We start from the raw sequence: 22,543 nt of genomic DNA, 5'->3' as shown, positions 1-22,543 counted from the left end.
TTTGGATGAAAATATTTTCAGATGCCGTGAGAGGCGTGTAAAACAGTTTGAAGCTAGGTGGCTAAGAGAAGAGATTGTTATAGAAATTGTTAAAGCATCTTTGGAAAAGGCCAAGTTAGCGGGTATTGATCCGACGCTTGCGGACCGCACGAGAGATGTGCAAGCTGATCTACACTCTTGGGACCGTGATGTTCTCAAGGGTCCGAAACAAAGGATTAATAAATTAAAAAAGGAGTTAGAAAAATTAAGGCGTGGTCCAATGAATGCAGAATCACGTTCCGTCAAAAGGAAATCCGTGTGCAAATTGAGAATCTTTTGGACCAAGAAGAAGTTTTGTGGCTTCAGCGAGGTCGAGCAAACTGGTTGATGCATGGGGTCGTAACACTTCGTTCTTTCACAACGCTGCCACGACTAGAAAAAAAAATTATATTAAGAAACTTCTCGATGATTCTGGAACCTGGAGGAAAGACAAGGAATTGAAGGATCACATAACTGAGTATTTTTCTAAACTCTTAACCTCGGAAGTTTCGGATCCAAATCAAGAAGTTTTGTCCCTTGTACGTAGGCGAGTGTCCACTGAGATGAACAATGCTCTACTAGCCCCTTATACTTTGGGAGATGTTCGTAAAGCTTTATTTGATATAGGGGATTTGAAAGCGCGCGGGCTAGACGGTCTTCATGCTATATTTTATAAAAGATTCTGATCCATGTTAGGGGAGAACCTAATTGAGGAGGTTCTGCATGCAATCAATACATGTACGATACCAAATGGATGGAATGACACTGCGATCGTATTGATCCCTAAGATCAATAATCCAGAGAAGGTTACGCAATTCATGCCTATTAGTTTATGCAACGTGGTATATAAATTAATTGCAAAAATGGTGGCTACTCGGTTGAAGGTTTTCCTACCTGATATTATTAGCCAAACTCAAAGCGCCTTTGTTCCTGGGAGATTGATTAAAGACAACATCCTTGTGGGTTATGAGTGTTTTCACACTATCAAAAACAAAAGAGGAGGTAAAGAGGGCTTGTGTGCTATAAAGCTCCATATGCACAAAGCTTACGACAAAGTTGAGTGTACGTTCGTGAAGGAGATTATGCTGAGACTTGGCTTCACGCAACAATGGGTGAATTTTATTATGCAATGTGTCTCATGTGTCGAATATCAAGTCCGGATCAACGGGGAGGAAAGTGAGAGTTTCAAGCCTACAAGAGGGTTGAGACAAGGAGACCCGTTGTCACCTTATCTTTTCTTGTTACGCACCGAGAGGCTGAATGCTTTATTAATGCGGGCAGAGGAAAATGAAAACATCTGGGGAGTAAAAGTTTGTAGCAACGCACCACCCATCACCAATCTTCTCTTTGCGGACGACTCGCTAATTCTTATGAAAGCAAATCCTCAATGTGCGGAACCACTAAAATCGACGCTAGACTTATATTGCAAGGCATCGGGACAATTAGCAAGCGTTGAAAAATCCAGCGTCTTTTTCAGCACAAACATGAAGGTGGAGATTAGAGAACATATGTGTATCACACTGAATATTTTGACTGAAGCCGTTGATGATAAATATTTTGGCCTACCAGCAAATGTGGGAGTAGATAAAACAAATTGTTTCCAATCCCTAATTGAACGTATTGTTAAAAGAATTAGTGGTTGGAAGGAAAAGTTATTATGTGTGAGAGGGAAGAAGATCATGTTCAAAGCTGTTGTCCAAGCCATACCCACCTATGCGATGTCGGTCTTTAAAATTCCTAATTTTTTATAAAGGAATATTGATGCGATAGCGCATTTCTGGTGGGTAGACGAGGAGAACCAGAGGAGGATGCATTGGATGGCTTGGTGGAAAATGTGTGTCCCTAAATATCAAGGAGGGGATGGATTTCGTGATATTCATTGTTTTAACTTAGCTATGCTCGCAAAATAGGCATGGCGTCTTCTTGACAATCTAGAATCATTGTGTGCTACTATTCTAAGAGCTAAGTACTACCCGGATGGCGATCTGTTGAATAGTAAGCTGAAAAAAGGTTCTTCGTTTACCTGGCAAAGTATCATGGCAGGTATTATTTCTCTAAAAAATGGTTATATTTGGGTGTGGGGAATGGATAGAAAATCAATATTTGTGAAGACGCTTGGATTCCTAATTGCGCAACTAGGAAAATTGTGACACCGAAGGGGAGACAAAATTTATCTAAAGTGGGTGATCTGTTTGATCCTGTTTCGAATAGCTGGGATGAAGAACTACTTAGACAAACTTTGTGGCCCATTGATGTACAACAGATTCTTTCAATCCCTCTACCACAATACGATATGTCAGATTTCATAGCTTGGAGTTATACGAAAAATGGTATTTTTTCGGTAATGTCTGCTTATTCAGCGGAATGGGATAATCAGTATGGAAATAAACCGAGACATTCTAATGGGATGGGACGAGCCACATTTAATCCTATTTGGAGTAAGGTATGTAGCTTATCCTGTTCAGCAAAGGTAAAAATCTTTATATGGCGTACACTACATGGTACATTACCATGCCGTGCTACTCTAGCTAATAGACATATGAAGATCTCACCTACTTGTCCTACTTGCTCTGAGGGGCCAGAAGATACAAAACACATCCTTTTTCTATGTAGTAAATCATAGGAGGTTTGGAAAAATTGGGGTTGGATGATATCATTGATAAAGCTTGTGAGGTTGATCGGGCGGGAGAGACGGTGCTGGAGCACTCACTTCTCCTTCTAGATCAAGAACTGTGGATATGGGGTCATCAGAATATGAGTGAAATAATTGCCATCTCAGCTTGGTATCTATGGTGCGAGAGACGAAAGTTGGTGCACAAGGAAACTACTCAAGACATGCATCACATTACAATGGGAATTCTAGCCCTTACGACAAACTTTGTTAAGGCATCGTCTCCTAAGGTGTAATGCCCAAGATGCGATCCTATCCTTATTTTGGCGTGAGGGCCTCGACGGGTATAGAAGCGCATCTCGTTGTTTCGCAAGAATGGATATCGTTACAAGTACATGTACTGAAAAGATGAGTATATGGAATTGGCTTACACTCGCCACAAGCTACATCAAGTGCACATAGTACAACAACATAATCAAACATCATGAAGAATAGCAGGGTCCGACTACAGACGAAAACAAACGATAAAAGAACAACGTCCATCCTTGCTATCCCAGGCTGCCGGCCTGGAACCCATCCTAGATCGATGATGATGAAGAAGAAGAAACTCCAAATAGCACAATCATCGCGCTCATGTCATAATATCACTTTACCTGTACCTGCAACTGGTGTTGTAGTAATCTGTGAGCCACGGGGGACTCAGCAATCTCATTTCCAAAGGTATCAAGACTAGCAAAGCTTAATGGGTGTGGTATGGTTAAGTGGTGAGGTTGCAGCAAGCGACTAAGCATTTATTTGAGGTGGCTAACTTATGAGTACAAGAATAAAAGAGGAGGATGATCTATTCCCAGCAGGCGTGAACTACTGATGATCAAAAGAATGACCCTGAACACCTACTTGCATCAGACATAACCCACCATGTCCTCAATCGGAGAAGGAGCTCACGAAAGAGAAAGTCACGGTTACACACTCAGTTGTCATATTTTAATTAAGTTATTTCAAGTTATCTAGAATCGGATGTTAAACAAAGATTCCATGTTGCCACATAACCGCAGGCATGACTTTCCGAAAGATTTAACCCTGCAGGGGTGCTCCAACTAGTCCATCACAAACTACCACACATCGCGCCGGAATGACCTCGATCAAGGAAAACCCGTGATCTCCTTGGGTTCTATTGGAAAACCTCAACCTCGAGATAGCCCAAAGTATCCTCGGAATCCCACGCACAAGACGCTCAAGAAAGATAAAACAAGTCCAGCAAGGCTGCCCGGCGTGTCGACGATCCCGATAGGAGCCGCGTATCTCGTTCTCTCGACACGACGGATGAGCTAAGCGTACAGTAACTGAAGTCCCGGGCTGCCCCAGGTAGCCCGCAAGGTGCTCTAGTTTGGGACCAACACCATCAGCACTGGCCCCCATGTATTATGTAGAATTACTCCTCGGGTTCATGACGCCATATGTTTTCAGTATTAACAGAATTATTATGTTGGGCAAATATAGTACCAATGTTGGGCCTTGCCAGACGAGTTTTATCCCAAAACGAAAATCTAGGGGGTCCCCATAACAACCCCAAGCATGTTGGAAGCGCTCATTTATGGAACATAACACCGGTAGCCGAAACTAAGGCAGCAAAGGTGGAACAAAACACCAGGCTAGAAGGCCAAGTCTTCCACCTTTTACCAAGTATATAGGTGCATTAAATTAACTAGCAACAATATGGTGATATAACAAGGATCCCATGTTGGAACATGGAAGCAACTGCACCTGCAACTAGCAATGCTAACAAATTAACTAGCAATCGGTAGCATAGCCAAACAGTGGTTTGCTGGGACGTGGAAAGGTTAGAGGTTTTCATGGCAATGTTGGGAGGCTTATTTAACAGGTGGTTTGCAGCGAGACATAGCGAAAGAAACGAGACAACTAGCATGGCAATGATGGTAATGGTATCTAGGGAAATGATCATCTTGCCTGTCATCCCGCTTGGAAGAAGAACGAATTCGTGAAGCAGACGAACCAATGTAGTCAAGCGGATCCTCATGCTCCAAAGCGGTTCGAAACTCTACCGAGAAGAAGCAAACCAAAAACAATAATCAACACACGATATCACCATGGCACATGCACGCCATGGTGCACAACACATATGATGCATGCTCGGTTAAATCATGCAAGGCACGGCATGGCAAATCACAACAATCAAATGTTGGGGAACGCAATAATAATTCAAAAAATTCTTACGTGTCACCAAGATCAATCTAGGAGACACTATCAACGATAGAGAGAGAGAGAGAGAGTGCATCTTCATACCCTTGAAGATCGCTAAGCGGAAGCGTTACAAAGAACACGGTTGATGGAGTCGTACTCGCGGCGATTCAAATCGCGGAAGATCCAATCCAAGCGCCGAACGAACGGTGCCTCCACATTCAACACACGTACAGCCCGGGGACGTCTCCTCCTTCTTGATCCAGCAAGGGGGAAGGAGAAGTTGAGGGAGAGCTCCGACGGCACGACGACATGGTGGCGGTGAAGCTCGTGGTTCTCCGACAGTGCTTCACTAAGCACTATGGAGGAGGAGATGTAGGAGGGGGAGGGTTGCGCCAGGGGCAAGGGTGAGGCTCCCATGCGCCTCCCCACTATATATAGGGGTGGAGGGGGCTGGTTTCTTGCCCTCCAAGTGTGACAGCCCGAGACCGACGCCGGAGAAGATTCCCCTTTTATTCCGTTCCTGTCGTGTGGTTAGTTTGTCTGTCGCATTCATCATCGCATCATGCGCATCATCTGAATTGCATCGGCATCCCGTTGCCGCCAGTTTTCAATACTCGCATCCGCTGTTAGTCGCCGGTTCTCTCCGTTTTTGTCGTTGACCGTTTTGAGACCAACCACACACGCCCGCGCCCGCGACATCGTCAAATCCTTGCTTTTAAAAGTGTATATGAAACTTTCTCTGATTGGATTAAAACTTGGCGTGCGGTCTTATTTTAATATAGATAGGCCGCCTGCCAATTTTCGTCGCAATCGGAGTCCGTCTGGTACCCGAACGGTCAACCGTAGCGGTACCGGCTTCGGTTATTCGTCACACGTTTTTCGGTGTTTGTAAATCTCGTTGCCGGGTCGCCTACTTCCCTTTCATCTCCGCTTAAGCCACTCTACACAGCCACTTAGCCGTACCCGTGTTCGAGGCCGTCAGATCTCAATTGTGTGGTCGAAACCGGGGCAAAATTCCACAAACCCTAGCTCCCTTACCGTATTTAAGCAGCCCCCCTTCCTAATATGGAAACCCTAGTTGCCTACCTCATTTCCCGTGCCAAACCTACCCTAGCCGCCGTAGCCTCTCCTCCTCCTCGCGCCGTCGGGGCCGTGAGCCCGCAACCGGCCCGCCCGTGCCCGAAGCCGCTGCAGCGCCCGCTCGCTCCTGCTCCCTCGCCCCGAGCACCCTGCGCCTCCCTGCGTCGCCAACCGTGCCTCGCACACCCGCCTCCCATCGACCTCCGGCTGGACCCCGCCGCCTGGCCGCCCTCGCATCTTGACCTTGCCGGAGTGCCTCCGTCGCTCGGTCCTCGTAGCAGCTTTGCGCCGCTAGCACCACCCTTTCCGCCGCATCACAGCTCCTGTGCCGGCCCCAGCGACCGCCGCTGTCGCCTGTGTTAGAGGCCTCGAGATCCGTTGACCCTGCTCGCGGTGAGCCTCCCAACCGTGCCTCGCGCCAGTGCCCTTGCCCCGCCGGCCGCCGTCCCGTGGTAGCGCCGCCGCGCCAAGAGTCCCTCGGTTCGATCGGATCGGGACGGGAGTGCGCCGTCTCGTTCGTTGACCGCGCCAGCTCGCAGGGCGACTCCGCCACAGGCCAGCACCCAGTCCTCCCGTGGCCCAGCAGCGCAGTGTGGCCCGCCAGCGCCTCGCACCGGGCCAGTTGCCTAGTCGGCCCACTTCGCCAGCCCAGCCGAGCCGGCTTGCCTCCTCCTCCAGCAAGCCGAAGGCCCAAGATGAGTAGTTCCCCAAGCCCGCTATTAAGCGCTCGTGGCGCGTTTTATTAAGTTGTGCTCGCTGCCTGTTTAGGCTCGTTAGAAATTCGGCCTGTTAGTTATTTTTTTTAGGATTGCGATTTATTCTTTTCAGAAAATAGCTGTTTTTCAAACGCCCGTAGATAATTAACCGTGCGTCGGATCGCGATGATTTAAATATGTAACTTGTGTAGTTTTCCATGTAGAATAATATTTTGCAACTTACATGCATATTTGGGTTTTTTGACCGCCGTTTGCCTAGAATAGCGTGCTGTCCTAATAGGTTATTTGTTGCGTAGTTATTTTGGTGCGCGTCCGGATTGTTCAAATCCCATAGATAAAATGTTCATGTTGTTCGGGACCCTTTGCCATGTATTTTAGAGTAGTTGTTTGCATTTTTGCATTTAGGTTCCGTCTCTTGTTTGCTATGTCATGTTTAGGACATATTCTCGCATATACGTGTGGCGTTAGTTTATATTTCGAACCCCACATATTATATATGTTTTCAAGGTAGAAAAATTCATAGAATTTAACCGTGCATTTAGTTTTGTCTTTCGAGTAAGTTAGTGTGCATGATATTTCTGTCATGTTGCCCTCTTGTCTATTTTGTGGGATTTATTACGTGCATGATATGAATTAGTTTTGAACTAGAGATATGCTCTTGGATGTGTAGGCTAGCCCCTGGTATTTTTGGTTGCCTTAGAAATCCATGTTTAGGTGTTGTTTGCTTGTTATCAACATGCTAGAAAATAGTGCTGATTTGGAGATGCTGAAATATTTCTAAGTCTGAAATTTGTTATATTTTGTTGTTGTCTTGCCATGAGTTTTGCTAGTGATCTACAGCTCCTTTGAGGTTGGTCCAATGGAGTTATTTGTAGTCCTTAAGATTCTCTAGCATGCTATAAGTTTTCATATCATTCGGTGCACTGTAGCATATAGTTTTGCTGCTATCAATATGCCTTCAGATCAAAAACTTCACTATCAAAAACTGTTATTTTTCACTAAGTCTGAAAGTGTGTGTGAGATGCCATCTTGTGAGTTCTTTTCCTAGTGATCCATGCTTCAATGCTAGATGTTATTAGTAGGATGTTGTACTGCATCTTGACTACTACTGCCTCATGTCTTGTTTGAGCATTTTAGAATTATGTTTGTTTTGGGGTGTAGAAAATGCCATGTTGCTGTTTTTGGCAGATTATGACTATTTCTTGTGTAGCTTGTATTTGTTGAACCGTTGCTCCGTTTTGATCGTGTCCTACATGAAACTTGCTTAGAATCTCGTGTAGGTTCATATTATCTTGTTGTTTGTATGTTTTGGGGTGCTTGTGACTGTCATTGCATACATATTGCATTCATGCCATCATATCTTGCGGCGGTCATATCTTTTGAACCGTAGCTCCGTTGAAGATGTTCTCTATGTGTAAATTGATTGGAGCGACGCATAGAATCACGTGAACCTATTTATTTTTATATTTAACAAATATTAAAACGTGTTAGTTCAGATCTGTATAGAATTATAAATTAACGTATGAGGCCAGTTCGGAGATGCTATAAGTCGTTTCTGACCTCATTTAAAATTCCTAGGTACGTAGATTCATTACGCTTCACCTCTTTACATGTTTAACCACATTTAATATTGCCATGTACCTAATCGGGATATAATTAAATAATTAAATATGGAGTTTCGTCGATATGCAACTCATTGCATATTGAACTTCACTTAATGTGTAGTGGTTGATTGTGTGAATTGTCATGTCATACCGTGCGTAGTTGAAACCGCTCATGCATCATTTGTGTTGTGCATCGCGTGGTGAATATCTGTGTTGATTCTTGTTTCTGGTTTGCTTCGTCTCGATAGAGTTCCGCAAGCGTGTCGGAAAGTGAGGACCCGTTCGACTACATCGGTTCGTCTGCTTCACAGAGTATTCTTCTTCCAAGCGGGATCTCTGGCAAGATGACCATTTCCCCAGATATCATTACTATGACTGTCATGCTAGTTGTGTCATTTCTACCGTTATGTCTTGATGCCTACCACATGTTAAATATCAGCCTCCCAACATTGCCATGAAAACCTTCAACCTGTTCAACCTAGCAAATCACTGATTTGCTTTGTTACCGCGTGCTTAACCATGTGTTAGCGTTGCTAGTTGCAGGTGCAGTTGCTTCCATGTGATAACACGGGTTCCTTGTTATATCACCCTATTAATTGATATTTAATTTAATGCACCTATATACTTGGTAAAAGGTGGAAGGCTCGGCCTTTCTAGCCTGGTGTTTTGTTCCACCTTTGCCCCCTTAGTTTCGGCTACCGGTGTTATGTTCTATAAATGAGCGCTCCTAACATGCTTGGGGTTGTTATGGGACCCCCTAGATTCTCGTTTTGGGATAAAGCTCGTCTGGCAAGGCCCAACATTGGTACTGTCACATCCCTGAAATCCCTAGTAGAGCTTAGCAAGTTTGAGCTCATGTTTTCTTTCTTTGCATTCTAAGAAAATGAATTGAACCCAAGAAAGAAGTGAAATCAAAGCAAAACTCCAACATAGTCTATATTCAAAAACAATCCAAAGTGGTGACAAATTAATGAACCAAAATGGTTCTCATAAAAGTCCATCATTTTTGATAAATGTTGGAAAGAAAATATCAGGGGTGCTATATATTTTCAAAATACTTTTGGGCATTTTATTTTAAATATAAAGTCACTAAAATCAACTATATATTTGATTTCAAATAATTCAGATTCTCAAAAATGTTGAATCTTTTATATGTGGTAGAAAATATTACAACTAAAACCCCAACAATATTTTCACTTTTTCTTGTTTTAGTTTGGAGCCAAAATAAAATAAAAACAAATGTCAGAAAGAAAACAAAACAGGAAAAAAAGGAAACTAACCAGTCGCCCCTCCAGGCCGAGTCCACCAAGGGCGAGGAGGTCATCTTCCTCCTCTGCCACGAGGACGGGCAGAGCCGTGGCAAGCTCGCCGTCATGCCTCGCCACCTCCTGCTTCCACCTCCTCCCTGCGTGCCTACCTCGTCGCCCTCCTCTCCCTTATCTTCGCGCCACTGAGCCGCCCCCGACCCCTCTGCCTCATCTTATTCCTCCCCTTCTCTTCTCTCTTCTTTCTGCGGCCATTGGTGAGCTCGAGCTCGAGCTCATCACCGTGCCTCCGGCCCCTGGTAGTCCTATCCGAGCAGCTCATTCCCTCCGCCATAACGTGCTGCACCTCCCCATCGAGAGAATCGAGCCGGAGCCCCCTGGCACTACCATCGTCGTCATCTTCATCTCCGATGACCGAGATCCGCCGCCGTCGATCTGCTGCCACCGGGCTTCTTCGACCTCCCCGATGCCAAAAATGAAACCCCCGTGAGCTCCTGCTCCTTTCCCCTCTCCTTCCACGCTCTCCCGTGCATCGTAGCCCCGTTCCCCACCAAGGCCGAGAGATCCTTGCGCCGGCCATGTCATCGTCGTCGCTGTGGTCCCGCATCCACGCGCTCGAGCTGGGGATCGAGCTCCTGGAGCCGCCAGGAACGTGTTGAGCCCGTCAGCTGCCCTTCACATGACCTGCATCCACGACCCGCACAAGGCCGAGCCCCGCCCACCGCCTCGGCTCGTCGCCGGCGCCTCTCCCGGCCACCCTAGCCTCTCCTGATGCCCCTGCCAGATCGGCCGCTTCGCCAGCTTCGCGTAGCCGCAAACCCCGCCCGATTTGGTGCCCTATAGCGTCGTTTAGGTCGTCTCCGGCGAGCCCTCCGCCGCGGCTATGGTCGCCGGCGACCACCCTCCGGTGGGGGCCGACGTGGCCACCTTAACCCGCCACTAATCAGGCCTAAGAGCCACTGCCAGAGGGCCCCACGCCTGGTCAAACCCCAACTAGGGGCTGGTCAGCGCGGGTTTAGCCTCTGGGTCACTGACAGTGGGCCCAGACCCTAATTAGGAATAAAAGATTAAAATTATATTGTTCTTAACATGTGTGTCACTGACTAGTGGGCCCTGGCTGTCAGGTTTGACCCTGGACAGCTCAGTTGACCTGCTGACCTCACCCTCACGTCATGCTGATGCAATAATAGTATTTCTGTTTATAAAATAATTCCAGAAAATGCCTAAAACTTCTAAAAATCATAGAAAATAATCTGTAAGTCCAATGAAAATACTTTATATACGAAAAAGGATCAGAAAATCCAAAGAATCTGATTATGGCATTTTCATGCATGTTTGAAAAAGTTAACAACACAAAATAGGCAAAATGATGAATAGGGTAAATTTAATAAATAGTTTGGAGTTGGAAATTGATACTTATTTGAATTCCACTTCAATTGTTATGACCAAACATTGGTCAATGCAAATCAGTACCTCAAAATACTAACTCCATACATGTTGGAACAATTTGTTATGAGCTTCAGGTCGAATCAGTTAAAAGGGTATCCGGAATAAACACCGGCATGAAGTGATGTTTGGATCCTAATTCAAACCAACTTCAACTTAAGAAATGATAGCCACATTAGCCCTGCCACCTTTCATTTCATGTCTTGAGCATGCATCATAGTGTTGCATTTCCGTGAGGTAATTGCTGTTCTTTCTTGTTTGTCGGTGTTGTTCCCCCTCGCTAAACGATGTTTCCGACGATGTGATCGTTGACATTGATGAAGACTCATTGCTATCTTCAGACGTGTCAGGAAAGCAAACCCCCTTGAGCATATTGACATAAACCCACTCTCTCGCTCCTGCTCTCTTTTACTGCATCAGGACAAACACGATTCAACTGTACATGTTATCGGTAGTTGAACCCATTCCTCTGCATGACCTGATTTTGTCACAGTAAATAGTTGAAACCACTTAGCATGAGTAGCAACTGCTTGAGCCTTGATGCGCTTACTCATCCATGCTTGTTTACAATGCATGCTATGCTTAGAGTCGTGTCGGGTCTGATCCGTCTGGATGATGAATCAGAATGGTTGTGTTCATGTCCTAAAGTGTGAGAGTAAAGGTGTGAAAGTGTTTAGCTCTGCCCGACGGGGTAGGCTTCACTACGGTAGATACACAATGGCACGGTGTACCAAGTGGCACCCGGATGGTTGGCTTGGGAACTCTGCGCGCATCGTTTGGGGCCGTAGAGGAAACCTCGGCCGGACTTCCTTGCGGGTTCAGTCTCAAATAGGCGATAAACCTGGACTAGGGTCTTGTGTGGTTAACGGTCGTGGCCGACACCCACCCAAGTGCTTCCGCTTGAAGGTTGCCGAGATGCATGACGTGCATATGGTGCTAAGTGGTGGGAGCATGTGTGAAGAAGTATACCCCTGCAGGGTGATTTAATCTGTTCGAATAGCCGCGTCCTCAGATATGGACTACTTGGAAACATTACGTGGTACATAGACAATTTAAATGGATACTCTAAAACATGCAAGATAAGTGTGAGTGCTATGGAAGGCCTTCTCGTAGGGAGTCGAGAGTGGATCCATAGTGGTGTATTGAATTGGTGAATATGTGGACTCGTGTGCGCTATCCCACCTCAAAGAAAGAACTTGTAGTCGTAGTACATGTTAGCCAAGAGTCAAAGATGGCTTGCTGCAATCAAACCCCACAATCCTTTCATTGAAACATGATGCATATGTAGATAGTTCTGATGTAAGACTTGCTGAGTACCTTTGTACTCACGGTTGCTTTATTTATGTTTTTGCAGAGAAGACTTAGACTCTTTTAAAGGTTCTACGCAATGTGTTCGATGTTGACCGGAATAGCTTGGGAATCCCAGACAGAGGTCTGGCTCCTTTGGTAGGGTCGTAGTAGCTTTTTAGGCTCTTCCAGCCACTTTTAGTAGATGTCTGTACCCAGACATGATTTGCTTCCGCTTGTGGTTTGTATGACTTGAGTGTCGGGTCACGAGACCCCTGCTTGTAATATCATACTATGTTGACTCTTATGAGTCTTAAATAAATGCTTGAGTCGAGTTATGTTGTGATGCCATGTTGTATCTACACATATCGTGCAAAATGTGTGTATGTTTGAAATGCATTATATGTGTGGGATTCGACACCTAGTTGTTTGCCTTTAGTAGTACTCTTTACAGGGAAATGCCTCTTTGTGATTCCATCGAGCCTTGGTAGTTTTCTACTGCTCGGAACACACTGATAGACCGGCATGTATCCTTCTTTGCTGCTGTGTCTGTCCCCTCGGGGAAATGTCACGCGGTGTAATGGAGTCCTTGTAGCTTGCTACGACTCGTCTACACACGCTGATGACTGACACCTGCTTTGCTGGGTTATGTATGCCTGTCCCTGTACGGTTGTACCGCTGGGGTTTATAAATAGTCACGTCGACCCGGGTTCTTTGTCGTTTGAATGCTAGCAACATATTCATATACGTGAGCCAAAAGACGCAAACGGTCCCGGCCAAGGTAAGGTGGCAGCCATGGAGTTTACCGTGCGTGAGGCCGCAAAGTGATGTGACGTGTTACAGGCTAGGTTCTTATGACTCAGGATCGGGGTCCCGACAGCTTTGGTATCAGAGCTTGACTGCCTGTAGGATAACCAAGCCAAACTAGTCGACGTTGTGTCTAGCAACGCTTTAGTTATATAAGGGAATTGTTTGTGGAAGGGAACGTAATGCTCTTTTTACTCCTTTCCTTGTGTCATTCTTATTCTGAGTCACCCTCTTCGTTATTCTACGGGGTTTAAGAATTAGGCTTTCTCATCTATTCATTAGGATGACGAGTTACTATGCTGGAGACTTATCAAAAAGTTGTTGTCTTCCTGGATCAGTGCCTTCGTAAGAATTCAATTGTTATGTTGTTAGTTTTCTTGCAGGTTGCCTCATATTACATGCCCGTACAGCCGTTATGCTGTCCGAGTTTTCCAAAGTTTCCAAATGGTCTGATGCGATTGCAAATTCCTTCCTTTTTCCCAATGTCTTTTGGCCGGACAAAACACACTAATAATTGTGTTGAGGCACTTTATTACCTCGATGTTTTGTTGAAGTATTAGGAAAACATGTTACTCCGAAAACTACCCAATAGTCTAGATGTGTGGTATGTCCTCTAGTGTGATAGTTCTGGCCATCATTTTCGAAAAACATCTCGTGATGTTAAATAGCTTGTAGGTACTCTATTTCTGGGTTCCTGAGTCCAATGATCATTCTGCTCATCTCTGTTGATAGTGTTGCTAGTTCCTCTAGGATGATTAGTAACCTTGTTGTAGTCCTCGAGGTGCGTGGTATATCATTCTTCCAATACCATGGACCATCTCTGTCAAAAGTCCTTCGTGAACTAAAGATCATAATAAGAGTGCTCGTGATGAGTTCTCCACTCCATATTGTGATTCTGCCTATTCCGCCCTTCTGCATGGGTTATCTGGAAGAATTATGTTGAACTCGTTCGACAATCTACTCCATGCATCCATAACTCAAGAAATCATGTGCTCTTGAGTTGGCCCTATCTAGTTGTATTCTGACCTTCATCCATGAGAGGATAGTCAAGAATAGTTGTGCATTCGTGTCATTAATGTATTTTATTTTGTGGTCTGGCAAGTTGTTCTATTCTCGAATGACTGGGAGAAGCAAACTCCAGTACCACATCCATTTCTTGGATTGGGTCAAAGTAGTTGCATTCCGCAGATCGAAATGCTAACCCAGCTTTTGTTCTGTTCTATCTTGGAGTATTACCCTCTTTTGTCAAGAGTGTTATGAGAATTGCACCATCTCTTATGAGCTCTTGATGTAGTGATACTTTTCGCTATCATTGTTCATCCCTCGGTTTTCGTGTTGGTTGTAACCGGAATATCAACAAGTGAACCATGATGTGTGAAATCAATACTCCTAGCAATGCTATTTCTTGGTAGCTAATGGACAATAATTTCACTCTTATGGTGATGGTGATTGAATCGTCATCCTAAGACTGACCGTGCTACCTAGTCCATGGTTCATGGAGCACTTTTCGATCGATGGGTTAGGATTGTGTCAATCCCTCGTTCTATTGATCACATCATCTTGCCCTGAAAAGCGAGATTGTTCCCGAGCTTAATAATATATCGGTGGTTCATGATTTTCCGAATATCTTCTCGGAAGTATTACCAGGTAGTTTCCTGACTGTTATGATAGAGCTCGTGATCAAGTTGGTTTTCCTATAAACCAACCCCTTCTCCAAGAGTCCGTATTGGATACCCCGAGCTAGTTGGTTAAGCTAAACAACAACTTGGAGAGTTGGAAGATAAAAGCTTCGCCTAAACTCAGCTCATTTAAAAGGGATATCTTTCTGTTGTGTGAGTCTGAAGAAAGATGATATTTTCATCGGTTGATTCGTGTGATCAATTGTTGCATATATTATCTTGTTCAATTTTGATTTGAGCATGTGCTATCGTCAAATCAAACTCAGAACCAAAGATTTTCGTAGCGGTGTTTTACTCATGGATTTCTCTGGGCATACACCATTATATTCTTTGATCTGACCAATGCTATTATCTTGATCACATAGTTGTGGAAATCCATTTATATGGGTATCTTGATGAATTGTTGTTGAGCCCATCGGCAACATTCTAATTTGTTGCATGATCTATGTTGGAAATTAAGCTACTGTTGGAAACTTTGTAGACATTGTCTTCGTGTCTCGAACACGAGGTATATGTTAGGTGTAAGAAGTGATTTCCTCTAATTCATGTGCATCTGATGCAAGTTGTCGCCATGAATTCGAGAAAAGTTAATTTGTTTCTTCGGAATCATCCCAAGTCAGTCATGCAAGTGCGAAGTATTCTATGGTTTGATAGACCGATCATCTTCACTCCATATGTATCTCCTAGCACACCAAGCCACTGATTGATTTGTTCAAGGAAAATAAGTTAGGTGTCATTCCCGAAGGGCCCAGACGGACTTGCACATGGCTTCATTATCCGCAATGATGGTTCCCATCCAGAACTCGGTAGTGTTTTGTTGTAAGACTTTTCATGTGTTCACAGTTGTCTTGGGCAGTGTGTTCACGTGGGTCCTGCGATCCAGCTCATGTTTTGGAGTTGTCTTCCGTAGTTCATTTCCTGAGAATCATGCAACATTATCTCGTCGATTTGTGTTGCAAACTCTCTTTTCAGACATGCTGAGTCTGAAGCATCATGTCACCAACCGGAGCTGAATCTCAAGCAGTTATAATGGTTGGAATTTTCCCCAAGAATTATAATATTGGTCTCTATGTAACCCGGTAAAGTGATGTAATGGCTAACACATCTAGCCGGAAGACTTGATATTATAATATCTTGTATCAGCAATCTTAGCCATCTCCCCGTGAGGACTATGTATTACTTATTTCAGATGTTGTTCCTCATGGACCTTTTGAGTCCCGAAGTCCGACCTATACTTGAGGTGCTAAATATCAAACATGATCTATAATTGGGTTGTGCTAGTACATCAAGGAGAACATTAGAAGCGGAGTGTTAAATGTCTCTCGGTCGATCAACCAGATTTGGTTCCCTTGGCACAACTAAGGTGAAATCTGAAGAAGTGTTGTCTTCCTTTGCATCTGCATCTTCCATCGCTGTTTATCATGGTAGTATGTTGTGTCACCAAGATCTTGGCACAGATATTGGTAAAACTTTGATGAATATGGAAATGCTGAAGTTCTTGAGAGCACGCTCAGACACTAGGTTATATCCCCAGTAATAATTGGAATGTGCCTTCCGTTCGCCGAGTTGTTCTATAACCCTAGTTTCTTTCCAACCTGAGTATGCCATTCTTTCAAATTCCTTCAAACAATCATTTGTGAATTGCCTTACTCTGGTATGAAGAGTTTCAATGATCTTAGGATCAAAAGTAATTCTTTTTGCCACTGAGGGGAATAACTCTAAGAGTCACCTTCCTAAGGTGCCCCGATATGGTATGAAGGGTAACATAATCCTCGGTACTTTGAAAAACCTCGCCACCATCTACTTTAAGCCTGGATTTGTTGCCTACCCATTGAACCTCTGTCATATGTCTCATTTCCTCGACCGTGTTATGTGTTTTGTGTCTCAGCTCAAGGGACGTTCTTATCTCTCATTCTATGAGTTGATCTTGAGTTGCTCGATCTTTGAGGAGATCAAATCTTGTAGAGTCTTCCCGTTCTTTTGTCGTCGATCTAGATGAAGACCTCAAAGACAAATATGTCAAGATCAACATGATGCGATGACTCAATATCCCCGAGAGGAGCAAATGGATCATGAAGATTGTGATAGTGTAGTGTCCCCTCTCCCTCTTCCGGACTACGCTTGAATCTCGGGACGAGATTCTTGTTTAGTGGGGGTGAGTTGTCACATCCCTGAAATCCCTAGTAGAGCTTAGCAAGTTTGAGCTCATGTTTTCTTTCTTTCCATTCTAAGAAAATGAATTGAACCCAAGAAAGAAGTGAAATCAAAGCAAAACTCCAACATAGTCTATATTAAAAAACAATCCAAAGTGGTGACAAATTAATGAACCAAAATGGTTCTCATAAAAGTCCATCATTTTTGATAAATGTTGGAAAGAAAATATCAGGGGTGCTATATATTTTCAAAATACTTTTGGGAATTTTATTTTAAATATAAAAGTCACTAAAATCAACTATATATTTGATTTCAAATAATTCAGATTCTCAAAAATGTTGAATCTTTTATATGTGGTAGAAAATATTACAACTAAAACCCCAACAATATTTTCACTTTTTCTTGTTTTAGTTTGGAGCCAAAATAAAATAAAAACAAATATCAGAAAGAAAACAAAACAGGAAAATAAAAAAAAGAAAGGAAACTAACCTGTCGCCCCTCGAGGCCCAGTCCACCAAGGGCGAGGAGGTCATCTTCCTCCTCTGCCAGGAGGACGGGCAGAGCCGTGGCGAGCTCGCCATCGTGCCTCGTCACCTCCTGCTTCCACCTCCTCCCTGCGTGCCTGCCTCGTCGCCCTCCTCTCCCTTATCTTCGCGCCGCTGAGCCGCCCCCGACCCCTCTGCCTCGTCTTCTTCCTCCCCTTCTCTTCTCTCTTCTTTCTGCCGCCATTGATGAGCTTGAGCTCGAGCTCACCAGCTTGCCTCCGACCCCTGCTAGTCCTATCCGAGCAGCTCATTCCCTCCGCCATAACGTGCTGCACCTCCCCGTCGAGAGAATCGAGCCAAAGCCCCCCTGTCGCTGCCATCGTCGTCGTCTTCATCTCCGATGACCGAGATCCGCCGCCGTCGATCTGCTGCCACCGGGCTTCTCCGACCTCCCCGATGCCAAAAATGAAACCCCCGTGAGCTCCTACTCCTTTCCCCTCTCCTTCCACGCTCTCCCGTGCACCGTAGCCCCGTTCCCCACCAAGGCCGAGAGCTCCTCGCCACCGGCCATGTCGTCGTCGTCGTTGTGGTCCCGCATCCACGCGCTCGAGCTGGGGATCGAGCTCCTGGAGCCGCCAGGAACGTGTTGAGCCCATCAGCTGCCCTTCACATGCCCTGCATCCACCACCCGCACATGGCCGAGCCCCGCCCGCCACCTCGGCTCGTCGCCGGCGCCTCTCCCGACCACCCTAGCCTCTCCTTATGCCCCTGCCAGATCGGCGGCTTCGCCAGCTTCGCGTAGCCGCAAACCGCGCCTGATTTGGTGCCCTGTAGCGTCGTTTAGGTTGTCTCCGGCGAGCCCTCCGCCGCGGCTATGGTCGCCGGCGACCACCCTCTGGTGGGGGCCGACGTGGCCACCTTAACTCGCCACTAATCAGGCCTTAGAGCCACTGCCAGAGGGCCCCACGCCTGGTCAAACCCCAATTAGGGGCTGGTCAGCGCGGGTTTAGCCTCTGGGTCACTGACAGTGGGCCCAGACCCTAATTAGGAATAAAAGATTAAAATTGTATTGTTCTTAACATGTGTGTCACTAACTAGTGGGCCCTGGCTGTCAGGTTTGACCCTAGACAGCTCAGTTGACCTGCTGACCTCACCCTCACGTCATGCTGATGCAATAATAGTATTTCTGTTTAGAAAATAATTCGAGAAAATGCCTAAAACTTCTAAAAATCATAGAAAATAATCTGTAAGTCCAATGAAAATAATTTATATATGAAAAAGGATCAGAAAAATCCAAAGAATTTGATTATGGCATTTTCATGCATGTTTGAAAAAGTTAGCAACACCAAATAGGCAAAATGATGAATAGGGTAAATTTAATAAATAGTTTGGAGTTGGAAATTGATACTTATTTGAATTCCACTTCAATTTTTATGACCAAACATTGGTCAATGCAAATCAGTACCTCAAAATACTAACTCCATACATGTTGGAACAATTTGTTATGAGCTTCAGGTCGAATCGGTTAAAAGGGTATCCGAAATAAACACCGGCATGAAGTGATGTTTGGATCCTAATTCAAACCAACTTCAACTTAAGAAATGATAGCCACATTAGCCCTGCCACCTTTCATTTCATGTCTTGAGCATGCATCATAGTGTTGCATTTCCGTGAGGTAATTGTTGTTCTTTCTTGTTTGTCGGTGTTGTTCCCCCTCGCTAAACGATGTTTCCGACGATGTGATCATTGACATTGATGAAGACTCATTGCTATCTTCAGACGTGTCAGGCAAGCAAACCCCCTTGAGCATATTGACATAAACCCACTCTCTCGCTCCTGCTCTCTTTTACTGCATCAGGACAAACACGATTGAACTGTACATGTTATCGGTAGTTGAACCCATTCCTCTGCATGACCTTATTTTGTCACAGTAAATAGTTGAAACCACTTAGCATGAGTAGCAACTGCTTGAGCCTTGATGTGCTTACTCATCCATGCTTGTTTACAATGCATGCTATGCTTAGAGTCGTGTCGGGTCTGATCCGTCTGGATGATGAATCGGAATGGTTGTGTTCATGTCCTACAGTGTGAGAGTAAAGGTGTGAATCTGATTTGGTAAAGGTAGCGATGAGAGGCCATGTAGGAGTACATGGCGGGTTGTCTCATTGGGACCGTCCTTAAGAACTGAGTTCTGTGTATGTTATCCAAGACAAGATACTACCATGCATTGGGCCCTGAAATATGACCCCGCTCGGCTTATTAATTGCCTAGATCTCTGTCCAGGAGTTACAATTAGTTTCTGGTGTTTGTAGGAAAAGTGTTGGCGGCCGTGTTTAGCTCTGCCCGACGGGGTAGGCTTCACTACGGTAGATACACAATGGCACGGTGTACCAAGTGGCACCCGGATGGTTGGCTTGGGAACTCTGCGCGCATCGTTTGGGGCCGTAGAGGAAACCTCGGCCGGACTTCCTTGCGGGTTCAGTCTCAAATAGGCGATAAACCTGGACTAGGGTCTTGTGTGGTTAATGGTTGTGGCCGACACCCACGCCAGTGCTTCCGCTTGAAGGTTGCCGAGATGCATGACGTGCATATGGTGCTAAGTGATGGGAGCATGTGTGAAGAAGTATACCCCTGCAGGGTGATTTAATCTGTTCGAATAGCCGCGTCCTCGGATATGGACTACTTGGAAACATTACGTGGTATATAGACAATTTAAATGGATACTCTAAAACATGCAAGATAAGTGTGAGTGCTATGGAAGGCCTTCTCGTAGGGAGTCGAGAGTGGATCCATAGTGGTGTATTGAATTGGTGAATATATGGACTCGTGTGCGCTATCCCACCTCAAAGAAAGAACTTGTAGTCGTAGTACATGTTAGCCAAGAGTCAAAGATGGCTTGCTGCAATCAAACCCCACAATCCTTTCATTGAAACATGATGCATATGTAGATAGTTCTGATGTAAGACTTGCTGAGTACCTTTGTACTCACGATTGCTTTATTTATGTTTTTGCAGAGAAGACTTAGACTCATTTAAAGGTTCTACACAATGTGTTCGATGTTGACCGGAATAGCTTGGGAATCCCAGACAGAGGTCTGGCTCCTTTGGTAGGGTCGTAGTAGCTTTTTAGGTCTTCCAGCCACTTTTAGTAGATGTCTGTACCCAGACATGATTTGCTTCCGCTTGTGGTTTGTATGACTTGAGTGTCGGGTCATGAGACCCCTGCTTGTAATATCATACTATGTTGACTCTTATGAGTCTTAAATAAATGCTTGAGTCATAGAGTTATGTTGTGATGCCATGTTGTATCTACACATATCGTGCATAATGTGTGTATGTTTGAAATGCATTATATGTATGGGATTCGACACCTAGTTGTTTGCCTTTAGTAGTACTCTTTACAGGGAAATGCCTCTTTGTGATTCCATCGAGCCTTGGTAGTTTGCTACTGCTCGGAACACATTGATTGACCGGCATGTATCCTTCTTTGCTGCTGTGTCTGTCCCCTTGGGGAAATGTCACGCGGTGTAATGGAGTCCTTGTAGCTTGCTACGACTCGTCTACACACGCTGATGACCGACACCTGCTTTGCGGGGTTATGTATGCCTGTCCCTGTATGGTTGTACCGCTGGGGTTTATAACTAGTCATGTCGACCCGGGTTCTTTGTCGTTTGAACGCTAGCAACATATTCATATACGTGAGCCAAAAGACGCAAACGGTCCCGGCCAAGGTAAGGTGGCAGCCGTGGAGTTTACCGTGCGTGAGGCCGCAAAGTGATGTGATGTGTTACAGGCTAGGTTCTTATGACTCAGGATCGGGGTCCCGACAGGTACTATATATGCCCAACATAATAATTCTGTTAATACTGAAAGCATAGGGCGTTAGCGCTACCCAAGGAGTAATTCAACATAATATAGGGAGGGCCAGTGCTGATGGTGCTGGTCCAAAACAGAGCACTATGCGGGGCCAACCTAGGGTAACTTGGGTGATTTCTATCAGGTCACCGTACGTGTGCTTATCCGTCGTGTCGTGAGAACGAGATACACAGCTCCTATCGGGATTGTCGACGCGCCGGGCGGCCTTTCTGGACTTGTTTTACCTTTATCGAGCGTCTCGTGCGAGGGATTCCGAGGATGCTTTGAGCTAACTCGAGGTTGTGGTTTTCCAATTGGGATCCGAGAAGATCACGGGTTTCCCTGATCGAGATCATTCTGTCACAACGTGTGTAGTTTGTGATGGACTAGTTGGAGCACCCCTGCAGGGTTAAATCTTTCGGAAAGCCATGCCCACGGTTATGTGGCAACGTGGAAACTTTGTTTAACATCTGGTTCTAGATAACTTGAAGTTGACTTAATTAAAAACTTGCCAACTGAGTGCGTAACCGTGATTGTCTCTTTCGTGAGCTCCTTCTCCGATCGAGGACACGGTGGGGTTATGTCTGACTTAAGTAGGTGTTCAGGATCATTCATTTGATCATCAATAGTTCACGTTCGATATGTGTAGATCATCCCCCTCTTATTCTTGTACTCATAAGTTAGCCACCTCATATATTGATTAGTCGCTTGTTGTAGCCTCACCACTTGACCATACCTCGCCCATTAAGCTTTGCTAGTCTTGATACCTTTGGAAATGATATTACCGAGTCCCCTTTGGCTCACAGATTACTACAACACCAGTTGCAGGTACAAGTAAAGTGATATTCAGCCGTGAGCACGATGGTTGTACATTTGGAGTTTCTTCTTCTTCCTCTTCATCGATCTAGGATGGGATCCAGGCCGGCAGCCTGGGATAGCAAGGATGGACGTCGTTCTTTTCTCGTTTGTTTTCGTCCGTAGTCAGACCCTGCTCTTCTTCATGATATTTATGTATTGTACTGATGTGACTCCGATGTAGCTTGTGGCGAGTGTAAGCCAATTCCATATACTCTTCTCTTCAGTACATGTATTTGTAACCCATTCTGGCGAAATGACGAGATGCGCTTCTGTCCCTGTCGAGGCCCTCGCGCCAAAATAAGGATATGGTCGTATCTTGGGCGCTACAAGTTGGTATCAGAGCAGTACCGACCTAGGAGCCCCCTTGATTGATCGAACTTGGCCGAGTCGAGTCTAGTGAAAAACTGCTTTGAGTCTAGTTATATATCGGAGAGTAGGATTCTTTTTTCTCCTCTTCTATGCTCTAGTGAGGAATCT

This window comes from Hordeum vulgare, chromosome 7H (genome assembly GCF_904849725.1).
Source record: "Hordeum vulgare subsp. vulgare chromosome 7H, MorexV3_pseudomolecules_assembly, whole genome shotgun sequence".
In the NCBI taxonomy this organism is placed as follows: Eukaryota; Viridiplantae; Streptophyta; class Magnoliopsida; order Poales; family Poaceae; genus Hordeum; species Hordeum vulgare.
Note: the sequence above shows the minus strand (reverse complement) of the source record.